This window comes from Ailuropoda melanoleuca, chromosome 10 (assembly GCF_002007445.2).
Source record: "Ailuropoda melanoleuca isolate Jingjing chromosome 10, ASM200744v2, whole genome shotgun sequence".
Lineage (NCBI taxonomy): Eukaryota > Metazoa > Chordata > Mammalia > Carnivora > Ursidae > Ailuropoda > Ailuropoda melanoleuca.
Genome location: NC_048227.1, coordinates 63,227,712 through 63,252,974, shown reverse-complemented (window position 1 = coordinate 63,252,974; position 25,263 = coordinate 63,227,712). Strand labels below are relative to the sequence as shown.

At 37.1% G+C, this 25,263-nt stretch overlaps 1 protein-coding gene across 3 annotated transcripts in view; it reads left to right on the top strand.

Annotated features, from left to right (window-relative positions):
• The window catches only part of HS3ST5 (heparan sulfate-glucosamine 3-sulfotransferase 5), a 280,197-nt gene that overhangs the window by 100,270 nt on the left and 154,664 nt on the right, over positions 1-25,263 (top strand). For all 3 annotated transcript variants that reach the window (XM_034669007.1, XM_034669008.1, XM_034669006.1), the window contains exon 2: positions 15,681-15,871. The gene's annotated coding sequence lies outside the window, so the exon portion shown is untranslated. The remainder of the gene's footprint in view (positions 1-15,680; positions 15,872-25,263) is intronic.

Genomic DNA, 25,263 nt, shown 5'->3' with positions numbered 1-25,263 from the left:
GCACAAGGAGGAGAGTTTGTTCCTTTTCTCTCTTACTAGGAGCGCTGCTGTATAAATGCAGCTGAAGCTGTCATTAAAGCTACTTGGTATTTGCCTTAGCTTAAATGACTAGCAGACAAACTATATTATTGTTTGTTAGACCTGAGAGGAGTCAAAGAGCAAATTATACTCGGTCTGCTTTGAACACTGTTGTTGAAGCCCTCTTGATTACACTTTAAGGCCTGCAATATGTGTCTATAGTGCTAGATGGATTACACATCATGTCTGTATCTATTATCACTTTCGATCCACACAAAAACACTGTGACTTAAGCAGAGATGATATCAGACAAATTACAAAACTCACATGGCTCAGCCATGCCTGTCAGTTTTCAGGAATTCCCCCTGGTAATTTGGCTCATGGAATATTGCTGTGTGACGTGTTTCCCTTTGCCAGTAACCATGGAAAGAAGTGAATGCAGGACAAGCACTATCCCTACAAATTTCTACAAAGACATTGTATTGACAGAGAATATAATACAACACCTGTATTAAGCATTATGTACGTAGACTGCTGTACACTGGGGATAGCCCCGGGGAACTCCCGGGTGAGGCCAGTTTGTGTAAAAATCTTTATTTTGTTTGCCTGCATAAGAAGCCTGAAGGTGCGTGCTGCTGCAACATTTAAGCCACAGCTTTGAGGGGGTCATGAGACTTGACTGATCTGTCTTCCCTGCGCCCTTTCCCCAAAGCTTTGACCTTTCTATCGCTGCAAAGCTGCAATAGAATATTTTCCAGGAGATTTAGCTCTAACGTAACTAACCAGGCTTGGACATCATATATATGCAACTTTCCCTTCCCACCCGTATGTGCAAACAATTTCTTGTTTGTGGCTTCCATGGCTATGGGCAGAGCCTGGGATTCTGAGAGTCTGTTCTCTGTGCCAGCTTTGCCTGGTATTTGTCTTGAGAACGGGGCCACTCTCCCTGATTGCTGTGTGTCAGAGCAATCTGTCAGGCACTCTTGCTTCTCAGCAGTCCACTGCTCTCCACAGTGTACCTTGAAATTCTTCAGTGTCCTTGCAGGCCTCTATCTGTCCTCGCAGCTTGTGGCTGTCCCCGCAGCAGCTCACCAAACCACGTCTGCTCAGTTATCCTGTTGTCATCTGTCCTTCTCACCTGTGGGGCTCTGGTGTGGCGATCTGTGTTGGTGGGCTGGCTGCATACCAACACATTATTGTTGTGATGATCCTGACTTGCCACTTACTAGTAAGCATTTATTCACAAGTGTGTGAAAAGAACCAGGTGGATTTTTGTAGTTCATCCCTGTCTCACAGCTGTGGGTTAGGTCACACATTAGTACTTCTGTTCTCTCTAAACCCTCATTCTGTAAGGTCAGAAGCACGATGCTGTCTTAGTGTTTTCCAATTTCCAGAAAAGCGAATTTATCTTCTTCATCTAATTTATTCTTATATGCATTCCTTGCAACCTTGGGCAAGTTGCTGCCTATAGCCGTCAATTTTGTATTTAATTTGAAACCATAGATTGCCAGTTCCTTTTCTATACAGCTCTATAGAGCTCATGCCGAGCAGTATCTAAAACCTACGTGCCACCTTGTGATTCACTGGTTGTATTGCTAATGAAAACTAGAATTCTGTCCAACCAGAGTCAGTTCCCCTGCAGTAACACCCTAGTTTTCACATTTCGCTTCTGAAAACAATATGTGACACTATTTTGATCCAGGGTAAACCTCTTTTGTCTTCTCCACAAAATAACATAGGGTAGTAATGGAATAGAATTATCAGGTGATCCTTCAAAAATTTAATTTAAAAAGTCCCCATAAGGGGCGCCTGGGTGGTGCAGTCGGTTAAGCATCTGACTCTTGATTTTGGCTCAGGTCCTGATCTCAGGGTCGTGGGATCAAGCCCTGCATCAGGCTCCACGCTGAGTGCAGAATCTGCTTAAGACTCTCTCTCCTTCTGCCCCTCCCCCCTACTCTCTCGCGCTCTCTCTCTCTAAAATAAAAATAATTACTTTTAAATAAATAAGTACATAAATAAATAAGAAGTCCCCATAAGTGCTTGTGTTATTTGTTGAGCTTCCTAGCATTTGTGTCTGCTCCAGCTTGGGAAGCCCCTCATCAGTTACAGCTGGGAAGAAGCATAGTTCCTCGGGCCTTCCGCAAAAGTAACTGTAAAGAAAACAAAGCTGTCTTTGTCAGTTAGCAACTGCTTAGGCTGTCAGCTGCTGCTACTGACTTGGGAGCACAGCTTGGGGATACAGGTCAACTTTTACAGTGACTACAGGCCAAACATTGAATTTTCACGAAGAAAATACTGTGCTCAGCATGTCAACTAACATTTATGTCTGAGCAATGTGATAGGCATTTTAATATTCACTGTCTTATTTAATCTTGAAGACAACCTATGGAATGTATTATGGAATATATTATTATCTCTATGGTTTAAATCAAGTAAATGAGTTTTGGAATGGTCCAGCTAGGCAGCTAGTAAGCCATATGGTAAGCGAATATTACTATCGGTCCTGTGTGGTGTTCTACCGTCTCCGCCATCCTATGACTCCATCCCGTGTTAAACTTTCTGTACAAGATCGTCACTGGCAGAAGCTGTGTCTCAGAGAAATGGTATTATTGAAATAAAAAAAGTAATTAAGTTTACTTAATTAGAAGCTAGTCTCAGAGAAATAGTATTATTAAGATTAAAAAAAAGTAATTAAGTTTTCTACGTATATTGTCAAATCATGTAAGCAACAAAACCTGTAGGAGCATTTGTTAAAACCTCCTTTCCTTTTCTAACCATGGTCCCTTACAACCTCACTTCCTCTGAGTCCTCTCATTTAAAACTTCCTCACAAAACCCTCTGCCATCCCTGACCTTCTACAGCTTTTCGTCTTTTTAAAAAAAGGCACAGTTCTCCTAATCTTACCCTTCTACTTTCCTACCCGTAATTCCAGTTCTCTGTCACTGCAAACATTCTCATTGAGCATCCCAGAAGCCCAAAGAACCTATCAGGCGCTGGTAGAACCCTCCCAGGAGCATGTTGAGGGGAGGGTATGGAGTGACTCAAGTGGACAGCCTGTAGCATCTTCAACAAGCAGTGAGAGGAAACAAAAGTGGGAGTTCTCATATAGAAACAGCTTTTCCATAACAACAAAAAACCTAGGGACAACCATAGGAGAGACGTTTTTTAACAAATCCACCATTTCCTTGGAAAAATAAGAATTATGGTGTGCTACTCAATTCCATTTAGGTTTTAGCATTCCTGCTGATGCTTGCCTTAAAACTCTCCATGATGACCCGTGAGTTATACCTCTGGGATGAATTTGTCCAGCTTCTGCTAGAATATCTTCTCTAGTTCTCACACTTGCCGTCATGGCCAAAAATATTTCATCTGAGAGGTTAGAGAGAGGAAGATTTTCAAGTATGACCTTAAGGTTTCCAGTGTGAAGTGTCACATTAAAAAATGAAAGCAACTGAGCTTTTATGAAGATTATACTTCTGTAGCAGTTAGGTATTTCAGAAGAGGCTGGATAAGAACCACAAAATCTTGGCAGCATATAAAAAAAATAAGCATGTACCTATCTCATGGGTCTCAGTCATTTGGAGTTCGCTGATCTAGGCCGTGCTGGGCTGGGTAGCTATGATGATCTCATTTGATTGCTCTTGTGGCTGGGAATCAGCTAGGGTTTAGCCTGGGCTCTACTGGGGCAGCTTAGTTCTGTTCTACATGTCTCCTGTCCTCTTTCTTTTTTTTTTTTTTTTAAGATTTTATTTATTTATTCGACAGATATAGAGACAGCCAGTGAGAGAGGGAATACAAGCAGGGGGAGTGGGAGAGGAAGAAGCAGGCTCATAGCAGAGGAGCCTGATGTGGCTCGATCCCACAATGCCAGGATCACGCCCTGAGCCGAAGGCAGACGCTTAACCGCTGTGCCACCCAGGCGCCCCCATCCCGTCCTCTTTCTGCCTGGGCAGGTTTTCATGACATTAGAGAAATGCTGGAAAGCAAAGTCAATAGTGTAAACATTGTTCAAGCCTTTGGTCACATCATGCTCTCTAATGTTTCATTGATCAAAACAAGTCACATGACCAAACCCAAAGAAAGGGAGTAGGGAGAGACATTCTATGTCCTTATCAGGAGAGATTACAAAGGCACGTAGCAATGCACATGGATGCTGGAAGAGGTGAACGGTTGGTGACATTGATAAAGTCTACTAAAGCTGTTGCCCTATTTTTCTTGAGTATCATTCTATCAAAAGTTAGGTAGTGTTCATTCTGGTAGTGTTAGCTCTAGATGAAGGCATCTTTCTTTCATTCAAACATGCATTTACTCATTATTCATTTAATACATAATAAAGAGTTCTTTAGACAAGTGCTATCTAATAGAAATACATTGTGAGTCAGTTTTCTTGTAGCCACCTTAAAAAAGGTAAGAACAGATAGGCAAAAATAGATTTAATAATATATTTTAATAAAATATATCTAAAATACTATCATTTGACATGTAATCAATATTGAAGTTATTAAGATATTTTCTATTCTTTTCTTTTTCCACTAGATTTCAGAATCCAGTGTGTATTTTTACTTACAGCACTTCTCAGTTTGGACTAGGCACATTTCAAGTACTAAAGCCATGAGTGACTAGTGGAGCTACAGACTATATATTGAACTTGGTGCTGAGGATACAAGACACCTGCCCCACGGATCTTTCAGTCTAGAAAGGAGAATTAATTTAAATGATGTCATCATTTTATACCTTTCTGAGAAGTTCACATTTTAACTGACTGTTTTGGGAAAATGACTATGTTTATACCCCTTGGATCTGGTCATGCCACTGTGTGGCAATTCTTTCCTTCTAATAGTTCTCTATTCCACATCCCCATACAATCTCCTTAGCCTAGTTTTTTGGAGACATTTCCACATGCCTTTTCAAAATCTCCTATGGAGAGCCATCACTGTGCTTCAAAGCCTGGCCAAAAAAAAAAAAAAAAAAAAGATGTGGCTTTTTTCAAAATCAATATAGTGAAGGGATATTACCTGAGATCTTATTACTAGGTGTATAAATTTCTACATTATGGCTTTACCTGATAAGAGCTGAGAATCCTTCATGATAGAGAAGTTGAATGGAGAAGTTGTCTTTCTCAGTGGATATCTGCTTTAGAAAAAAATTAATAAAAAAAACCTGGGTGGTTGTAGAGAGAATGTATAATAAAAGTAGATAAAAATAAAAGTATTGCTTCAGAAGTAGTGCAAGAAATAATAGAGGCAAAGCATGGAGAAAGGAGAAGGAAAAAAAAGGAAACATTAACAGTGTTTATCTGCTCTTGACCTGATTAAGCGTATTACTGCCTAAAAGAACGTTTTGACTTTTCCACACTAAACTGTCCAAGCAAGCTTTTTATCAAAGAGGGTAATTTTTAGAAAGCAATTATTGTCTTTTGAAGTTGCAGATAAAGGGCCTGGCAAGAATAGGGATATAAGATATTTTCTTTGTAGTCTAAAACAATGTGATGTTTCTTTAAATATTTAGGCTAACTTAAAGAACTGAAAAAGGTCTCTTTTAAATGCTACGAATCACCTCGTGATTTCTTTTCTCTTTTTTAATCCTGTTCTGCTTCTTACATGTCTTCTCAGTGGTGACTCATGGCTGTGATTGTGTAACCCATTGATATCAAAACCACTTGGGGCAGATGCCCTCACGCTTCTTTGTTGCTCTGGCAGCATTACAGGTCCTAGTGATGGTACTTGGACAACCCAGGGCACCTTTGACTTTCATCAGTGATGTGATCAATGCTTTCATCCAAAAAGCAAGCGTCTAAGGTAGTTTGGGGTGATGCAGTGCAGAGAACAGCATACAGGATTTTGAGCTCTGAGATGCTCTTTTCATAAGATATTACTGAAAACTACTGTATGGTCGGTGTTTTCATACTAGACACTTTAGAAAATGAGTATAATTACATAGAGAAGGCAGTCCAGATTACATGGTGGGCTTTTTTTACACTTTAAACTACAAAAATAAATTTATGAGTCTAGTCCCGTTTTTCATGAAGCATTTAAATCAGAACAACAACATTGTCTTATGTTTAGTGACAAAGGATGATTTCAATAATTCCAAGAAATATTTTTCACCACCAGTGGACGTCCACCAGATATATCCTGTCCCCATTCCCCCCACATCTGACATTCTTGCCTTTAACATTGAAATATTTTGGGTCATTTCCTTTCGTTGAGATATTTTCAGATGGGAATTAAAAATAAATTGAAAAGAGCCACACCTAGTAAACTTAGATGGCAAATTAGTGATTTATGAATTGGTGGTTTATGAATGAAAAAAAAGGCAACTGTAATGGGATGTACGTCATGAAGTGGAAGGCCTCTCCTCCCCTAGATCAGAAAGTGTGTGGGGGCTTTGATTAGAGTGAAGGAATAGGAAGCTGGCATCAGAGACATCATCATCAATTCCAGCACAGAGAATGGAAGAGGTTCCAGTGAACAGCTCCTGAAGTCACGTTAGTAAAGAACTAAAAAAAAAAAAAAAAAAAAAAAAAAAAAGAGTTGCTGGTGGAATGGGGAGTAAAGTAGGAAAGAGGGGTGCGTGTGTGTGTGTGTGTGTGTGTAAAAGCTTGAGAATTGACTTAAAACAGTTTAATGAAGTCAATGAATACAGTTGCATGCTTGCAAATTGTCTAAGAATCTTTATATTCTCATGGCTTAAAACAGAGGAGGCACACCATAGCTACTCATTGGGTGATGAGTGAATGTCATCTACTTTAATGCATTTTAGTGACTGAGGTTTTACTGTTTTCTAGATATTAAACCCCTACCTACACCCAGAAAGGAGGATCTGAGTATGGGGCAGACTTTCAGATATGACCATTAGCACTCTGTCCCTGCCGTCAGTTCTCAAAGACAGTAAGGAGTCCCACCAACTACAGAAATAGAGGCCAGAGCTGAATATAGGTGGCAAAATAGGGCCGTGATTCTCATCTCCTGGTTTCAAACCATAACTCCAGCCCCTTAACTGTGGCCTGAGAAGTACAAATAAGAGGAGATGGAGTTCTAATTCAGATATTGTTTATACTACGTATTCCTCCCTCACTAAAGAAACCCCATACCAGTTTTAGGATTAGGGTCAGAGACATTCTGGATCTTTCTTTAGCAAAAAGCCAAGCCATTGACATTTTCCTAGGAAAGATCTTTCCAATCATCGGATAAACATAAGGTTTACATTTAGAGTGTGGGAGAGTTTTACTCATCCAGTAAACAATCATCAAGCATCTTCTTCCTGAAATAGATTTGTCTCCTTTAATTAGACCAATCCTCAGTATTTCTGTAGCAGTGAACTTTGTTTCCTCTATCATGATTATTTTTTCATAGTTGCTAAGATATGCTCAAAGTAGAAGAATTATAAAAAGCTTAGAATTCTGAAAGTCTATGTATAATTCTATATGTATGTCTATTCGATGATAAGCAGGTACAATATTAGAAAGTTTATATCCTGACAGCACTTATATTTTGTTTCTCTGCTTCCCTTTCCTCTAACTACCTTCCCTGTTAATTAATACTTTATTTGATTTGCATGCAGGGTGTTAATGAAAATCTAGAGCTCACTAATGTAGAAAACTACCATCAGACTAGAAATGGGAGTCCAGATTAATGAACAAATTTCCATTAATGAACAAATTTCCAAACGTGCATGTGTATGTGTGTGTGTGCGTGTGTGTGTGTATGCATGCGTGTACCTGAGTATTTAAAAGGGACTTTCCGAGAAATTCCAGAATGATAAACTTTGGGTACCGGAGATGCTCAGTGATTCTCAACTCAGGTTGCATATTACAGCCACCTGGGGAACTTACTCCTTTTTCCCACTTTTTCCCAATTGACACAGCATCTTTGAGGATTGGGCCTGCACCTGGGTATTTTTTTTTTAAATCCATCTATATTCTAATGTGCTGCCCAAAACCCCTGGTTTGGTCAGACCTCTTTTCATGTATATAGACAAAATAAAAACCCTTTGGGTAGGAACTGTATATCTCAGGCCATTAGAGACTGAATTAGAAGCCACATTACCTAGCCCCATTTCAGAGTGATTTCCATAACAATCCAGCATTAATATCTTGTTAGTTTGGACTTGTTTGAACTTTCCCTTGAAAAAAATTAATAGGATTCATGCTTCTTAATTTTTTTTTTTGCCAAATACACATGAGAAAAAAACCCCACCATGCTGTGCAGTAGTATAAATTAACGCATGAATTTCCTACATTTCTCAATGTCATTGACCTTGCCTTCCACCAAAAATATGTTAGTCTTTGATTGCTGTGAAGAATTTTTGGAACACATTTATAACTTCCATTTTTTACAAAGCCAGAAGATATCTCAAATCATTTTAGCACAGGTGGACCCGTTTTTAAATTTATCATGTAAAGTATGTATAATTCACTTCCTAAGAAACATTCTAAGAAAGCAGCACTGATAACACAGCTCATAGTTAGCAGTGTAAAGATAGAGATAGTAAACATTTTCCTGTTCTTTGACATCTATCTTTTCTGTATGTATATATCTGTTGAGCCCATCAAAGTCTAAAATATTTCAATTCAGCATAAAATTGCAGTACCAATTGTTATATGGCATATATTTTATCTTGTGGAAAGATGGAAAAGCATATCTAAATGCATCATGCCTATGCTCAGAAGTAATGCAAATCTTCTGTCTTGCCAGTTCTAGAAATAAATGAAAATGATAGTAGATAAAGGCTAGAAACATTTTTCTCTGTTGCACTCATGCAAAATCTTATGTGTCGTGATCATCATCATGCATTAAGCATCTGCTGTAAGCCAGACATTCTACTCTGGGCAGAGGAATGTTGACGGCATAGTCTATGCCCTCAACTCCTATTACTCAAAAGCAAATAAATAAGCAAATACAGTTTAAAGTAGGAGGGAGTAAAGAATAAACGTTTGACTAAGAAAGAACTTGTAAGTACAAAGATACTCTACAAATTATGAGTAGAGCTATGCACACTCACACAATTTTCAACCTATTTTAAGTCTCCACTATTCACCTAACGAGATAGTTGGACCGAACACGTATGTCAGTGTCTTTTGTGACTTGTGTATGATTTGTACTAATTATCACCATAGTACAAGGAATTCATGAATAACAGGTTTTTTAATGATCACTTTTTTAAAAGACCTGAAAAGATGCCCATGGCAGAGCCACAGAGTTAAGAAGATCAGTGTGTTAAAAGGGGCAGGACAGATGGCAGCCTGTCATGAACCCCATCATGTACTTGTGGAATTTACCGCTACTCAGAATCTGAATTTCCACATTATCAGCCTGAGAGTTAAATTCAAGGAGACGACATCATTCTGGTCAGGCTTCCAAGGGACTGGACTTCCTGAACCACTCCATTACTGTGTCCAAAATATTGGTGTCCTTTGTGTCCTTTATCTACAGTGCCTCTTTCTGACCTGGCAGTCACAGGGGGAGCTGACCTGTAAACATGGGTGGTTGTGAGGGATGTGCAATTCAGATCAAAGGGAAGTCTGAGGAATCTTCTAAGTAAATGACTTTTCCAGCTACAAGGAGATCAGGATGTGAGATCTTTTTTTTTTTTTTTAAGATTTTATTTATTTATTCGACAGAGAGACAGCCAGCGAGAGAGGGAACACAAGCAGGGGGAAGTGGGAGAGGAAGAAGCAGGCTCATAGGGGAGGAGCCTGATGTGGGGCTCAATCCCACAACGCTGGGATCACGCCCGAGCCGAAGGCAGATGCTTAACCGCTGTGCCACCCAGGCGCCCCAGGATGTGAGATCTTGATCAACACTGGCATCTTCTGATTCCTGGATTTTCTCTCCTTTACTCTCAAAGCTAGTGGTGCCCAAACCATGTTCCACAAAACTCTAAGGTGCTGCGTAAGAATTATTTTATAGGAGATAGATCTTCTCAAAAAGAAAACAACATCTTAACTACTGTTATCTATTTATCCCCCTCCCTATCATAATACAATTTTAGCTTCTTTAACCGTATTACAGTCCTGTCCCCTTATAATGACATTATTTCCAGATCTCCTTAATGGAGGGTTGGCAGTTCCGAAACTCTTTAGTCAGTCTTATTGAGAACATCACAAAAGGTTGATCATCTTGGGATAATCATGGATGTCTTATACGTGGCTTTTACTTGTTGAATTTTCATTGCTGTTATAGGGTGTTCTAATCTTTGAGCTAGAGGTGCATAAGTAAACCGTTTTGCATTTTTATGCAAGATTGGGGGGGAAACCTACATAAAGTACGCATAAATAGGCAATCTCATATTCTTTTTTTTAGCACTCTAACAAACATCTTTATTCCATGTGTTTTTAAAAATTATACTACAGCACTATAGAAAGACAGTGACATCCATTGGCAATCTCAGACTCTTAACAGAAGAATCGATTTTTAAAGAAATACAAAAGGCTTGTACTATAATTTTAGAACGTATCAATTTTCATGCAAAAGGACAAATCTAGTCAATCAATAAAGAAATAAATAAAATGGAAATGTTTCGCAAGTGAAATTGAAAATCATTTTTCCTTTATACAGGAAAGAAGCAGGTGTAAAGAAGAAGAGCATGAGAATTTGTCCTTCTGTCCTGTAGTTAAGCTCACCTTTTATTTATTAAAGAGGAGCGAAATAGTGCCGCTTCAGCCTATCCCTTGGAACTTAGATTACAGAAAAAAAAAAAAAATCATGTCTATACCCTGGTAGAATTTCCTATTTTGCTTGAAAAGCAGTTAAATATTAAATCATGAATCACTGCTTTCCTAAAATATCTTTTAATACCCTAGAGAAAAACTGCAAACTACCCTGCTCTCTGATTTTTGGACAACTATTTGTAGTCATTCTCAAAATGCATTCCATGAAGAAAGGTTCCTTTTATTTCTTTCCTTTTTTAAAGAATTTTTACAAACTCCCTAATACCTTCAATATCCTGAGAAAACTAGAAGATATTTATAACTGAACAACAGGCCTATAGAAACCCAAAGGCAATTATCTCTTGTATAAATATCCCGTAGGCAAACTTCAACTAATTTTTAGGAAACAGAAGGTTAAACCTGCTCAAGAATGTTTTTCAGGTAGAAAATTCACATTGTCTACTCTTACATGTCTTGTCCTTTCCTCCTTTAGATGTCCTCAATCCTAATTCTGTTTATCATTCCCCAGCTTGGAAAACATTATGTGGCCACAGCTAATAGAAGCCTTTGAGAAGCACGCATCCCTGTGTCCTCCTGTTCTTTGCTTTTGGGTTGTTCTTGTGTGTTCTCATTTCAGGCTACCCTAAGAAATAGTTCTCTTATTTGGGGTAATATCAGTTTATAGCACAGGCTACAATTTCATACCTACCTTTGAATCTCTGCAGTTCTTTTTGCCCTTTCAGGTAAATATCCAATAACAAAGAATTAATTTGTACTTAGGGTAACTATTTTCCAAAATTAGTCTCTACTACCAAAAAGACTTCTTCGAAGTATTGAATTTTTGCTTATATTTTTCAAAGGTAAAGACTTCTGAAGAAGAATATAAAATATTTGCAAAAGTTTTGACAGTGAAAATTGCAAACATGATGTTTGCATGTTTGTTCACATAACTCAGGGCTTATGTAAAGCTTTCCCATGTGATGCTGATGAACACACAGCTCCTTTATAATTAACCTGTGTAAATGCCATAGAATTGTGATCAGAAGCAAGTGTTCTATGTTTCACTTCCATTATTTGCACACCATAAATTTCCCCTAATTCATTTTTAATCTTACAGACAAGTGATAACTATCCATTGTGTGAGAGAAGGAACTTCAACCTTTTAAAAGGAATCAGAGTAGAAATATCTATAGCAATATAATTGTATACCTTCTGAACCCCTCCTACTCACATAACATTGTGCTATAGGTTACAGAGAAACATGACACTTCTTTATCTTCAATGTACTGATATGTACATAGAAAATAAAATATACAAGAAAAAATAACACAGTGTGGTTCATGGTTCAAGAGTTATTGCGAGGCAGTTATTCACTCAACAAATATTTATTGAGTGCCTACCATGTGCTAAACACTCTGCTGAATTTTGGTTTTTTTTAAATCATGAGCGTATTTAAAACAGAAATGGTCCCTGTTCTCCAGGAAGGTGAGGCTGGAGAGTTAGGTAGGGATTGGGTGATATGGCCTTGTTCTTTACAGTGGGAAGGCATGGGAGGTTTCTAAACAAGGGATTGATACGATCCACTGTGGGTTTTTAAAAGATCACTCTAAATGCCACAAGAAGAGAATATTGAAGGGAAACAAAATGTGAGATGGGAGGCAGAAAAAATCTAAGCAGCATTCCAGGCAACAGACAATGTCTTAGTGGTCGTGGTGATGGTAGTGGAGCAGGAGAGAGAATATGGAGAGGATATACAGAGAAAATGGACAAAGTAGGTAGATTTGAAAACTGTTTAGGAAATAAAATCAAAAAGGCTTGATGATCAAATCCTAGGGCTGAAGGAGAAAAGAAGAATCAAATCTACTCGGATTCCATTTTAAAATGTTGAAGAACTTGGTTTTTGGCTTCTCCAACTGATGTTGATGGTGCTGTTTTTTAAAAAATAGGGAAACTAGAGGAAAGCTGTGCTTGAGAGGAAGGTTTTTATGAGTTTGGTTATGGACAGATTCAGGTTGCGGAGCCTTCAAGTCATCTAAGTTGAGATGTCATCTATTCAGTTAGAAATAAAAGTCTGGAGATAAGAGAAAAAAAATGTTAAGCTAAAGATTTGAGAGTCAAATGAAATTATAGCATCATATGTCTTGGTGTGAGTGCTCTTATTAGTACATACAATGAGAAATAAAGTGGTTTAAATTAGGGTTCTCTCACTATGAATTAGAAGAATCTGGAAATGTATCATGGAGGAAGAGTGCTTGATCTTTTTAAAGAAAGAATAGAAGTAAGAAGAGAGTAGTAGAAATTATTGAAATGGCAGGCACACAAAACCATAAATACATTGCAAAGTTGTTTCTGGTTGCCAGGAACAGAGGATACCAACCCAGATTGGCTTAATAATAATAATTTTTTTAAAAAGAGTCTAGCAATTCACACATAACTGAAAAGTTCAGAGTATTCTACCTACAAGCAAAACTCTGTCCAGGGGTGAAATAACATGCTCAGACCCAGCTCCTCTTTTTCTATTTAAAATAGCAAGCTATTTCCTTGGTGTTGACTTAAGTTCTGGCAAGTTCTATCATGATCCCAAGATGGTTGCTAGTAATTCCAAATGTTACATGATCACATGCTTATGTCCAGCAAGAAAAGCAAAAGTTGTTCTTTTACATAATAGGTCAAAGAAAACCCCAGAATGGAGATTACTAACCTCTTAAGGTCATGTGCTTATTCCTAAAATTGTAGATAAAGATTGAGATACATGGATTATTAAGCTATTTAGGGTGCACCTGTGCAGTGGAGACATATCCTCCCACCAAACAATGTAGAGAGTTAGGGAAGGGAGATAGGAAATCTAGAAGAATCTATATTTTATTATTAATTATACCTATATTATGGGGAGACTTACATGCCGATTTAAGAATCTTGGACTTAATTCAATAGACCAAAAGGAGCTGTTATATTTTGAACAGAAGAGGGATCTAGTGAAATGTTTTAAGAAGTAATTATAGGACGTACTGGAATGTTTACGAAAAAAAGAAGAAGAGAATCTGTCGAAGTGTCTACAGCAATAGTCTAGGAAAGAGATAGTGAAAGCTCAGACTGCGATTGAATAAGAAATGTTGATGAAAAGAAGTAATTAAGTGATGGATGGAACAATATTTCAAACAAATAATCCACAGGACATCACAAGATAATAAGAGTGAATTTTGTGATGGATTTTCAAACTCTTCCACTGGGATTTCAACTAATGTGATAGCATTGACACTGAGGCAAAGATGAGATCTTTTTATTAATCGTGATACTGGACCCTCTTCCTCCAAACCCAGCTCTAGACTAGGCTTTCCATTTCATTTTATTCTAATTAGTTACCATCACCCGTGACCCATTATTCCCCACATGTACAGCTTTCCTAGTAGTAAAAAAGAAGGCAAGTTCCAACCTCAGCCAGCCTAATGAAGCTGTCCTCGACTCCACGGAATTGAGAACTTGCAGATAATAATGTAAAAAGATGATGTCACTACAATTATAGCAATGGCATTTACTTTTTAACAAATGTTTTTTCAACACCATCAACGTGCAATGATTCTGTTAGCAAGCAACAGAAAACCGGGTACTGTAAACAAATAGAATTCCAGAGGAAGCATTAGTAGTGTTGGCTCAGCTGCTCATCAACAGAGGACCTATATCTTTGTGTTTTTCTAGATTTTCATTGTGCTTTACATCATGATGATAAGATGACTGGCCTCCGTGCAAATATCACATCCTCATCATTCAAGGCAAGCAGTTACGTGAAATAGAGAAGAAGGACAGGAATCTCTCATCAATAAAGCAATTTTTTTTACTCAAATTCAATTAGCCAACATAGTTGGCATAGTTTCAGATGTAGAGTTCAGTAATTTATCAGTTGCATATCACAACCCAGTGCTCATCACATCACGTGCCCTCCTCAATGCCCATCACCCAGTTACCTACCCCCCATCCTACTTCCCCTCCAGCAACCCTCAGTTTGTTTCCTAGAGTTAAGAGTCTCTCACGGTTTGTCTCCCTCTCTGATAAAGCAAATTTTTGCCTGGATTTCTTACCCAGCATACTTCTTATATCTAATGGGCCAGAATGAAATCACATAACCATTCTTAGCAGTAGGGGGACTGGGAAAGTGAACATTTGATTTGATTTTCTGTTCTCTATTTGTGAGACATAGCAAGGAAGAAGAAAGTTGGGAATGGTTTCTGGGTGGCCAAACATTAAAGTCTTCCATGACAAACTATTGTTTTATAGTATACTCCATACTTACATGTATATTACACTCCTGTCACTTTGTATTTGACTTTGTATTTATCTGTATATGTTGCTTTCTCTAGCCTTTAGGAGAATACTTGCATTGTCAATTACCAGTTTTAAAAATAGACGTTTTAGTCTCTTTTTCCATTAGCCACTACTAATGTCTGCTTAACTCATTCAGCCAAGTGCTATAATTTTGGTTTCCCCGAGGAGGCAACACGTATTGACTAGAAAGGAGATTATTTTTGTTTATGTCTAATTATCTTGGCAAGCATTACCCATGTGAAAGAAAACATAGCAAAAGTACCAGATGATTCCATTGGGATTTTGTAAAAGTATCACATTTTGTCTTTTATGGGGTGTGATAGAGGCTCATGTAAGGATATATTTCCAAGAGAAATCATCAACCTTGACTTAGAAAGAAATTCAGCACCAAAATCTAGTATCTGCATATCAAAAATAAAATTAGTAATACCACTTGATGCAATGTTTAGAAGAAGTAGTCAATTAAAGCCATATGAATTCAACTGGGATCCTCTGCAGGCAGCAGCATCATGCAATTCTGCCTTCACAATGACATTAAATTTTAAATGACAACTGTGCTAAATCAGGGAACAGCAAACCCCAGCCAAGTTTAAATTTAGTAACACTGCTAGTTTACTGAAAATAACCTTCTCCATAGCAGATTCTCTATGAATTTCAGGTGACCGACTACTTATGTTTCTGTTCTGTTCAGAGATAATCAGGTATCCAGAGACTCCAGCGTTGGTGTCCTCCCTTCTCAATGGCGATTCTGGTGTCTGCTTCAGGAGTCTCCTTGGCCAGCCTGGAAATACCTGGAAATTAGAGAATCTACTGTATACATCCTTCTTGAAAATTTCCATCGTACATGCTCAGAACTTTCTGAACAAGCATAAGGACTTGAAGGTGAGTGACTTTGGCAGTAACTCACATTGATTGTGGACTCTTAATTACATCAGAAGTGAATATTTAATATGTTTAACAAAATATACAAAAGTAAAAGCAGTTCTGAACATGGGGAAAATAGCCATCTATTTCCACAGCAAAAAGGGAAAATAAAATGCAAACTTTAAAAGCTGGTATATGTCATGTCAGTGGAAATACAAGCAAGATTCAGTGGTAAACTTGATGACTGATCATCAGTTTCACCCCAAAAAATCATGATAATCACAGTGGTTCTCAAATTGCAATGTGGGTGAGAGTCACGGGGAGGGGGGTTAGGGTCTGTAAGATTCTGATTCCTGGGCACGTTTCACAGAGAGTTAGATTCACTGCATCTCAGATGTGACCCAGCAATCTTCATTTTTACTTACTTACCCCCAAGTGGTCCTGATGAAGGTGTGTCTTGGTCCTTTGGGAAATGGCGAAGTTGGCATTCAAAACAATACACGTCTAATTTTCAAACTTTGTAGTAAATGGGGTTTTATGTTGTTTGTTTCCTTCAGCTACAAGAATGAATAAGTAAGGTACATTTAGCACCGAGGTGCTAAGTTAGTGCTCCTTTTTTGACCCCCCAAATTGAATTGTTAGTTCTCTTTGATACACCTTTTTCAAGTGCAGTATGATGGGCAAAGTCCCAGGGGTCCCAGCTGGCTTTCAGAGTGAGAATGTGTTCATCACTTTCTTCAGCTGGTTCCCTATTTTCTGTAATGTTTTAATTTATTCAGATGTTTATCCTTACTGGCTCAATTCTAAGAACTATCTAAGAAGACAGAAAGAGTGAGTTATTACCAAGGTCGGCTAAGCATTTCTTCATTTTCGAAGGTATTGTTTTTTCTTTTTCTCTACATTTGGAAAACTCAGTGTTAGATTTTCAAAAGAACACATCAGCTTAACACATCATTAGCTACTCATTGTCCTTTGCGGATAAAAACTCCTAAATCATGTGATATCTTTATAATAGGTTACATGCACACTTACTGAATATCACTTTATTATATTTCTTTATCTCATTTAGCAATTTCATCTATATTATGTGCAATTTTAAGTTTATGTAAAGTTTTTTTGCTCCAGTGACAAAAGTGATTAGTAGAGGCATATTCAGAACTGAAATTGTGTTGGTTCCTTAAAGGTACAACGTGATATTATTTCCTAGTGAAGGGTGAAGTATTTAAGATCCTCTGACTGAATTGCAGGCTTATAGACATTTTTTCTCTTGTCAGTTTTTGTGTACATGTGTTCATATTGTAAAGAGTTTCTTGTCAATAAAATACCAAATGGCAAAAATAAACCCTTAATAATTAAAAAAAAGGTATATCCCCATGGTAGCAATTAGCTACACATATTAGTTGTTATTATTACACAAAGAAAATGAATATAGATGTGGATAAAACAAGGTAGCACTTTTTTCAAGTAATCTAAAAATGTACAGAATTAGATTAACGTAGTAATGAATCTTCACATGTATTTGTTGTCAGTATTATTCTCAATAGGCAATGCTCTCACTGCCACATCTGACCATAAAATCCTATAATTTGTAGTACCCAAACTGTAAAATTCTCAGATAGATACCATGCAAGTTTATGGTTCAAAGAAGTTCTCAAGGAAGATTTAATAAAGGTTTTAGTGCAAGTCTTCTGTAATATTTTTATTTCAGAGAAACATAGAAACTACTCTTCTGCTTTTTCTTTTCTTTTTTTTCTTTTCCTTTCTCTTTTGCAGAGGAGCAGGTGGAGAGAGAATGAAATAGTGTCCTCAAGTGAGTCACGTTCATTATCATCGGCATATTTATCTTAAGTTGTGACTCCCTAAAGAAAACTTACTATGTAGTTTCAGGAAACCTGAGTGAGACAGCCTCCATACTCAGGAAGTAAAATACACAGCATGAGAATAAATTACAGAAACTTTATTAAAGCACAGAAGCATCAGTTTTAGAGCAGAAATGGACCATTAAGATCTTCTAGTCTGGTCCCCTCATATATAATTGCATTTTTTATCTCTTCCAAACTTGCATATAAAAGGTTAATACAAAGAACAGTCAACATCAGTCTGGCAAGGTGTGACTTTTTAACAAGACAGGCTGAGCAAATGTTTTTCAATAATGAGTTCTTGGGTAAGGAAGGTTGGAAGGAAATTTTCATCCAAGATGAAGGTTGAAGAAGTGAAGAAAATACCTGAGTACTTATTAATGTAATTGAACGTAAAAGCATTAATTATTTTCATTGTCAGTAGATAATCTTTCATGTCATTAATCTAAAAAATGAAAACAGCCAATTTAGGTCTACTTCAGGTTTGGTCAGCTTTATATGGAAATCTGATATTAAAGAAGAAAAAGAGCTAAAAGTCAGGCACACCTTTAGAACAGTAGAGCCACCTGGGGCCATTTAGTATAGGAGAAAGGAGACTGAGCTGTGTCATAATCTCTGGAGAGTGTTAGTGTTATTACGAAACAGTATAATAATGATATTTGTGAGATAACCGAAAAGATTAAAATGTGTTTATTATTCTCAATTTAAGAAGTTGCAGAGTCATTAAAATTTATGTAGTAAAAGTATAATTACTGATGTGGGCGAAATGCTCATAATATACTGCAAATGAACACAAGCTACAGACCATGTTTTGATGTGGTCCCATTTTTATTAAAAAAGCGACAGATGCGTAGGAAGAAAATTGGAATGGTCTATAGCAAAATATTATTAATGGTTATGCTCAACTGATAAATTATGCTTGATTTGTATTGCTTCTCAGGGTATGTAAAACTTTTTCTAAATTATGTATTATTAATGTAATTCAAAAATATTTTTCAAGGTCTGGGAAAATACTCAGTTATCTAGGAAATTTACTTTTATAGAACTATAAGGTAGACCTGATAACATTTGTTTAAAATAGCCGTAAAGCAAGGCTCTTGCGCCTTGTAGTATTAAACTGATTTAAATATGAGGATAGCGCTTCCAATTAGATAAAATGATTTTTAGATATAACTCTTCATTTGTGGCTATTGCATACACTAAAATTTTCAAGTTTCTCTCTTCATTAAACACTGATAACTTCAAATTATGACAATTAATTCCTTAGAAATATCCTTTATTTCTTGTATCAGATAATTCCAATGTACTTTCAAGAATTTTCCAATGATAATAGTTTCCTCCATTTGGAGGATAATTTTATATGTTTGGTTACATTAGTGTTAATACATCTTTGTTCTTTAAATCTCCAGTGTAACATACGGTTAGTCTCACCATTATTACTACCAGCTGCAGTTGGCCTATGATTTTGTTCATTCTGTCTGAATCCAAAGTAATTAGCTCTTTAGTTTAATGACAATATTTGTTAATGGGTTTTTAGGGCCAAATTCTGCTGTTAGAGAGTGGGTGGTGTATTTGAAGATAGAATCTGGCCCTTATGTTTTAAGCATAAGCTGTGTAATTTGATTTCAAAATGATGGTTTAGAGAGTTTGGGGTAGGAAAACTAAATCTACATTTATCTGAAGTTTCTCAGTTTCAAGACACAGAAAATGAAAGTGACAATTTATGTAAATGAACAATAAACCCACTGAAAATTCTCTAATACAGCTATCCTGCATGAGTCGTTCCGTACGTAGTTGGAATGAGAAATGAAATGATAATTTTCTAGCAGACGTTAGGTAGATTTTCTTATGTCATGGAGCATATATTGAATACTTTAAGTGCAATGAAACACTTTTGATCATTGTATCCTTTTTATCTTTATTGAGATATAATTGACATATAACATTATGTAAATTTAAGGTGTACAACATGATGATTTGATACACATATATACTGCAAAATGATTGCCACAATAAGGTTAGTTAACATATCCGGCAGCTCACACAAGAGAGCAGAGCTTAAATGTCCTAACCACACACAAAAATTGATCATTGTATTTTTGAAGGATGCCGTGACATGAAAAGAACCTTTTGCCTGGAGATCTCTGGGTTTCAAGGTCAGGCTCAGCTTCCTGGTAATGGCATGACCGTAGAGAACTCTCTTTACCTTTCCTTGCGCTTCAGTTTCTTCATCCTAAAATAAGACCTTTGCAGTAGATGATCCCAGTGGTCCCTTCCAGCTCTGAAATGATTACTCTAACTTTATTTTTTTTGAGAAGTTTTTTTTTTCAATTTTATTTATTTATTTGAGAGAGAGATCACAAGAGACACAGAGCACAAGCAGAGGGGAGAGGGAGAAACAGGCTCCCTGCTGAGCTGGGACCCCCCCCCCCAATATGGGGCTTGATCCCAGGACCCCAAGATCATGACCGGAGCTGAAGGCAGATGTTTAACCAACTGAGTCACCCAGGCATCCTTCTAACTTGCTTTAACATAGCGCTATGGGTAGGGCACAAGGAGGGCAAGGAAGATCCAATTCATTACCGAGTAACAACTCATTAAGTCTACTAAAAGGATTTTTGGAGACATTTTGGCCTTAAGAACTCTCCTTCAATGACTTGTACTTTTAGCCTAGATTGGGGGGTTATGTGGGAGGGACTATAGGCTGCTCCTTTGGAAGTTTTCAAGGAGACCAATTTTGGCAACAGTTATAAAAAGAAAACTCACGCAGTAACAGTTGAGATATCTAACAATGAAATAAGATGCTTTGGGAGATCGTGAATTCACTGTCATCACAGGAAAGAAAGTGAATCCCAAGATTTACATGACCAGCCAAACTGCCTTTCAAGGTATAAAAGCAAGAGGCAAATATTCTGAGCATAGAGGAACTCAGGAAATGCTCTTGTCAATGAGCCCTCCTGGTGGCCACTGTTGGAGGACAGAGTCCATCAAACCAAGAGGTGACCGCAAAAGAACGGATCTGATCGTGAGCATTGAACCTATTTAACCCTAAAACTAAATCTGAAATGCATATGTAGATGAGGGTGACAGAACATACATATATAACATCCTGTAGAACTAAAGCAACCAACAAATTTAGGAGGACACAACAGGAATAAGTTGGTGCATATACTAAGTTGGCTGATTGCTTTATTCTCAATATCTAGGGATCAGTGGATATCCTTTAAACCTGACAAATCAAGTTATAGAGGTATTTAAGAGTAGGAAAAAAAAAAAAGATGCTTAGAAAGTCATGCTGTTATCCAATACTGGGTCACAAAGAATGGGGAGGAGAAAGAAGAAAAATTTTTTCTGTACTCATAATAGGGAATGATAAAATACTCTAAAGATATAGAAGGATCAAGGTTATTACATGAACTTACAAACTTCATGGTAGGTTATTACATGAACTTACAAACTTATAACTTAGAAGAAAATATGCACCCTATTAAATATGCTTAAGAAGTTATATATAAATATTAAGCAAGGAAAATAGGCCATATAATGATTTTCAAAACCTTTAACAGAAAACTGAAAATATTATGAAAAAATATCCCTTTCGTATCCTTCATATTAATAAACGGAAATACGTTTATTTCAAAGAAATTATTTTCAGTTAGATCACAGAGCAGAAACAAATTCTCAGCTTGCACACAAGCATGGGTCCAAAACAAAGTTAGGCAAAAATCTGAAAATGAAAGGATAGGCAAATGCAATCTAAAGAAATTAGGAGTTAGAATCTTAATATGAGAAAAGGTGAAATTTGTGGGGGGAGTTGACCTGGCTGCCTCAGTTGGTGGAGCACATGACCCTTGATCTTGGGGTTGTGGGTTCGAGCCCCACACTGGGTGTAGAGATTACTTAAAAATGAAATCTTTAAAAATTTTTTTTAAAAATAAGCAAAGGTGAAATTTAGGGCCAAAAAGCATTAATTAAAATGAAAGAGGAACTTTGTAGTGAATGCTCCTATTATGAAAGTATACAGTCGTCAATAAATAATAGTTTTAAGGGCTGACATAGGAGTTTGTTCAGCAAATAAACCTAACTTCTAAAAACATCCCAAGAAATACCAATGGTCCACATTTTAGGTGCCAGACTATGTCCAAAAAGTCATCTTCTCTGTTATAAAGCAAAACAATTATATTGGCATTTATTTTCAAGAGAAAATACTTCTGTATCAAAGACAAAACCACCTATTAACCAAAATTAAGTACTTGACTAATGACAGTATTTTTTTTTTCATTATCAGCATAAAGGAGTTCCAAGTTGCCTATCTTTGGGAGACAAACAAACAAACCATAGCTTCCACTAAGACCATAAATATGTACATTAAAGTTTTTTAATTTGAAGGAAAGTGGACCCTTCAGCTTCCTGCCACCCCAACAGGTATTCTTAACGGCAGGATATAATTTCAGAGTTTTTGCCATCAAGAGGTTTTTGCTGAGCAAAAATTTTCATTCCCTTTAGGAATGCAGATTGTAATAGCTTCCCATCCTCCTTGTGGCAGGTTTCTTGCCCTCATTTTGCCCACTCTGAGTCCAGTAAGGCACAACTAGGTAACTTCAGTTCCAGGTTAACACAACCTCCAAGCATCACCCCAGCAACTCAACTTAGTTATCATGCAAAGCTGCTTAGCCTCACAAGTGAAATGGAATACAGTTGAATAGCTTTTCTAATGTAATACCTATTTATAATAAATGCAAAGTGGTTTATGATGGCAAACTTTGTAGAGCGTGAAAAATTATGAGGTGAAAAAAGCTTATTTTTTTCTGACCTAAAATTGTGAAGAAATGTCATGTATGCTAGCAGTGACACTCCTATTAAAATAAAAAGAGAAAAATATTCAAAAATAAAAATGTAATACATTGGCCTTTATGATAGATTACTTCAGCAAAAAGAGATTTAAATGAAGCGATTATATTCCAGAATACCGTTTTATTCCTCGAGTTTTTTTCCAGTTTACATAAATTTTCTCCAGTTTAATTTCTTTCTCTCCTACTAGGCCTCAACTATGTGGGCCAGAATTTCCTTGCTTTTGTTTGAGAAAGTAAAGATTGCTCAAATATCCTCCTTTGTCTGCTAATATTAGAATAACCATGCCTGTAATAAGTGCAAGTTGAACTATGGAAACCACACATTACTAAGGTATTGGTCTTCTCCTTTGAATAAGAAAATTCTAGACGGCAGTTTCATCAAGTCGGCTAAAATCAAACAGATAAGATGAGTGTCCGAGCCAATATTTTACAGCCATAGTGTTCTGTCTCGGTCCTCGTGCTCAGGTAATTCACTCTGCTCTTCTATTCATTGCTCATCTTTCATGAGTAAGGTATATATGCACCAGGCCATGACAGCAGCATTTTCACCGTTCGGGGTCAACACTGCCAACTTTAATGATTGATTTTTATAACAAGGGAAGCAAATGTCCAGCGAAGCTCAGTATGAAATTTATAAACTCTACTGGCTTGAAATGTATTTGTTTTTTATGCATAGTACTGTGATTGCAGCGGAGAATCAAGACCCATAGCTGGATATGTTATAATCCAGTGCAAACGTCATTTCTTCTTTCATTCAGCAAGTCTTTGGTTAATGACTACTAAGTGCCGGGCTGTTCTAGGACTTGAGAGGCAATAGTGAACAAAATGTGGCATTTCGGGAGAGACATGCAGACCATAAAAATGAATTGTAACAAGTAAGTGAATTGTGTAATAGTATATAGACTCCACAAAGGCCTAAAAGAAAGCAAACAAAGTAAGACAAGCAGGGGTGGGGGCAGGGGCGGAGGCAGGGGGGTGATAGGACAGGATGCAGGGCAGTGGGGTCACAAGCAATACTTCTATATCAGGACTAGCTCTTCAGGCAGATGTTTTTGTATGTTCAGTCTGTCTGACTTAAAATCAGAGTATGTGGATTGGATTTGGAGGGTGGAATCATTATTAAATGACTTTTCCAAATGTTCTTATTTTAATGACAAGCTTCCGTACATTGACATTCATACTTGAGATCTTTACCTTAGAGTTTGCCCAAACTAAAGCAGTCAACTCATGTGTTTCCTAAATTTTAGCTTTAGAGTTCTTTGCCTGGTTTTATTACAGGCTATCTAATTAACAAATGGTCTGCAAGTAATGCCGTGGAATTTCCAAAGGGGTCAAACAGTGAAGAATAAAAAAATGGCATTAAATTTAATTTTTTTGTCTTTTGTCCTGAGAGTTTACAATTTATGGAGTGATTTTTAAATTATCCTTGTCAGTGATGTTAAGCAATGCCACCTTAGTTCAAAAAGATCCAAACATCAGGTAAAAATACATTAACTTTTAGAATTATTCTGATTTTTGAAAGTATCTAGTTATGGACCCTTGAGATAAGATTTTTACTTGATTCTCAGAGAAATGAGGATCGAACTCTAAAGCTCTATTTAAATGAAATAAGCTATAGAGGTGCCTGGGTGGCTCAGTCAGTTAAGCATTTGCCTTCTGCTCAGGTCATGATCCTGGGGTCCTGGGATCGAGTCCTACATCAGGCTCCCTGCTCAGCAGAGAGTCTCCTTCTCTCTCTGCCTCCCCCCACCCCAGCTGTGCTTTATCTCTGGCTCACTCTATCTCTCAAATAAATAAATAGAAATCTTAAAAATAAATAAATAAAAATTTTAAAAATTAAAGAAATAACCTATAGTCATTTTTAATGTATTCATATTGTGATGCCACTTTAAGAATTATTTTCCTGTTGATCCTCATGTACTACCAAAGCTAACTACCAGTGCTCTAGCATCACAGCCTGTTTGAGCTGGAAGTGATCCCAGAAATTGTATTCCAACTGCTTATATTTTGCAGGTGTGAAAATGGAGTCCCAAAGAGGGTACTTAATTTGTGCAAGCTAGATGGTATGTGCAGGTCCAGGAAGACAGTTAGTGGTAGAACTGGGATTGGAATCCATTCTTTAAAATCCCAGTCGAGTTTGTTTCCAGGTACGTCACTCTACCTGAGATTTTCCAGTGCTTATTACTAAAATAATGTTTCCTTTAAAATAAGGAACACTGACTGACCATACCTTTGAATTCCACCAAGTCATCTTACTTGTAAGTGTGCCTGAGCTCCCAGAATGGCCTCCCTTATTTGATAACTGCTGTAGCACTACCAGAAGTGATTTAAAAAAAAAAAAATCAGAATAATCTTTTGAGAGTTTTTTCTTTGAAAAATAAATGAAATTATCTATGAAGTCTTGAAATTACTTACCTATTCATTGGTATATGGAGCACAAATGAAATACGACTGTATCATTTTTCAATGAATTGTGGAAGGAGAAAGTTATAAATAGTAAAATGCTGAGTTTAGAAAACAGTGTGAGTAGCATCTGGGCCCCGGGTCCCTTGGTGTCCCTAGGAAATGATGCAGAGTCATGTGAGAACTCTCTGAACCCTCAGAAGGGGAAATTATGTAACTCATTGGAAAATAATTTCAGTAGATTTAATAGAGCACAAAGGCAATATATTCAAAACACAACGAAAAAGCATAAAAA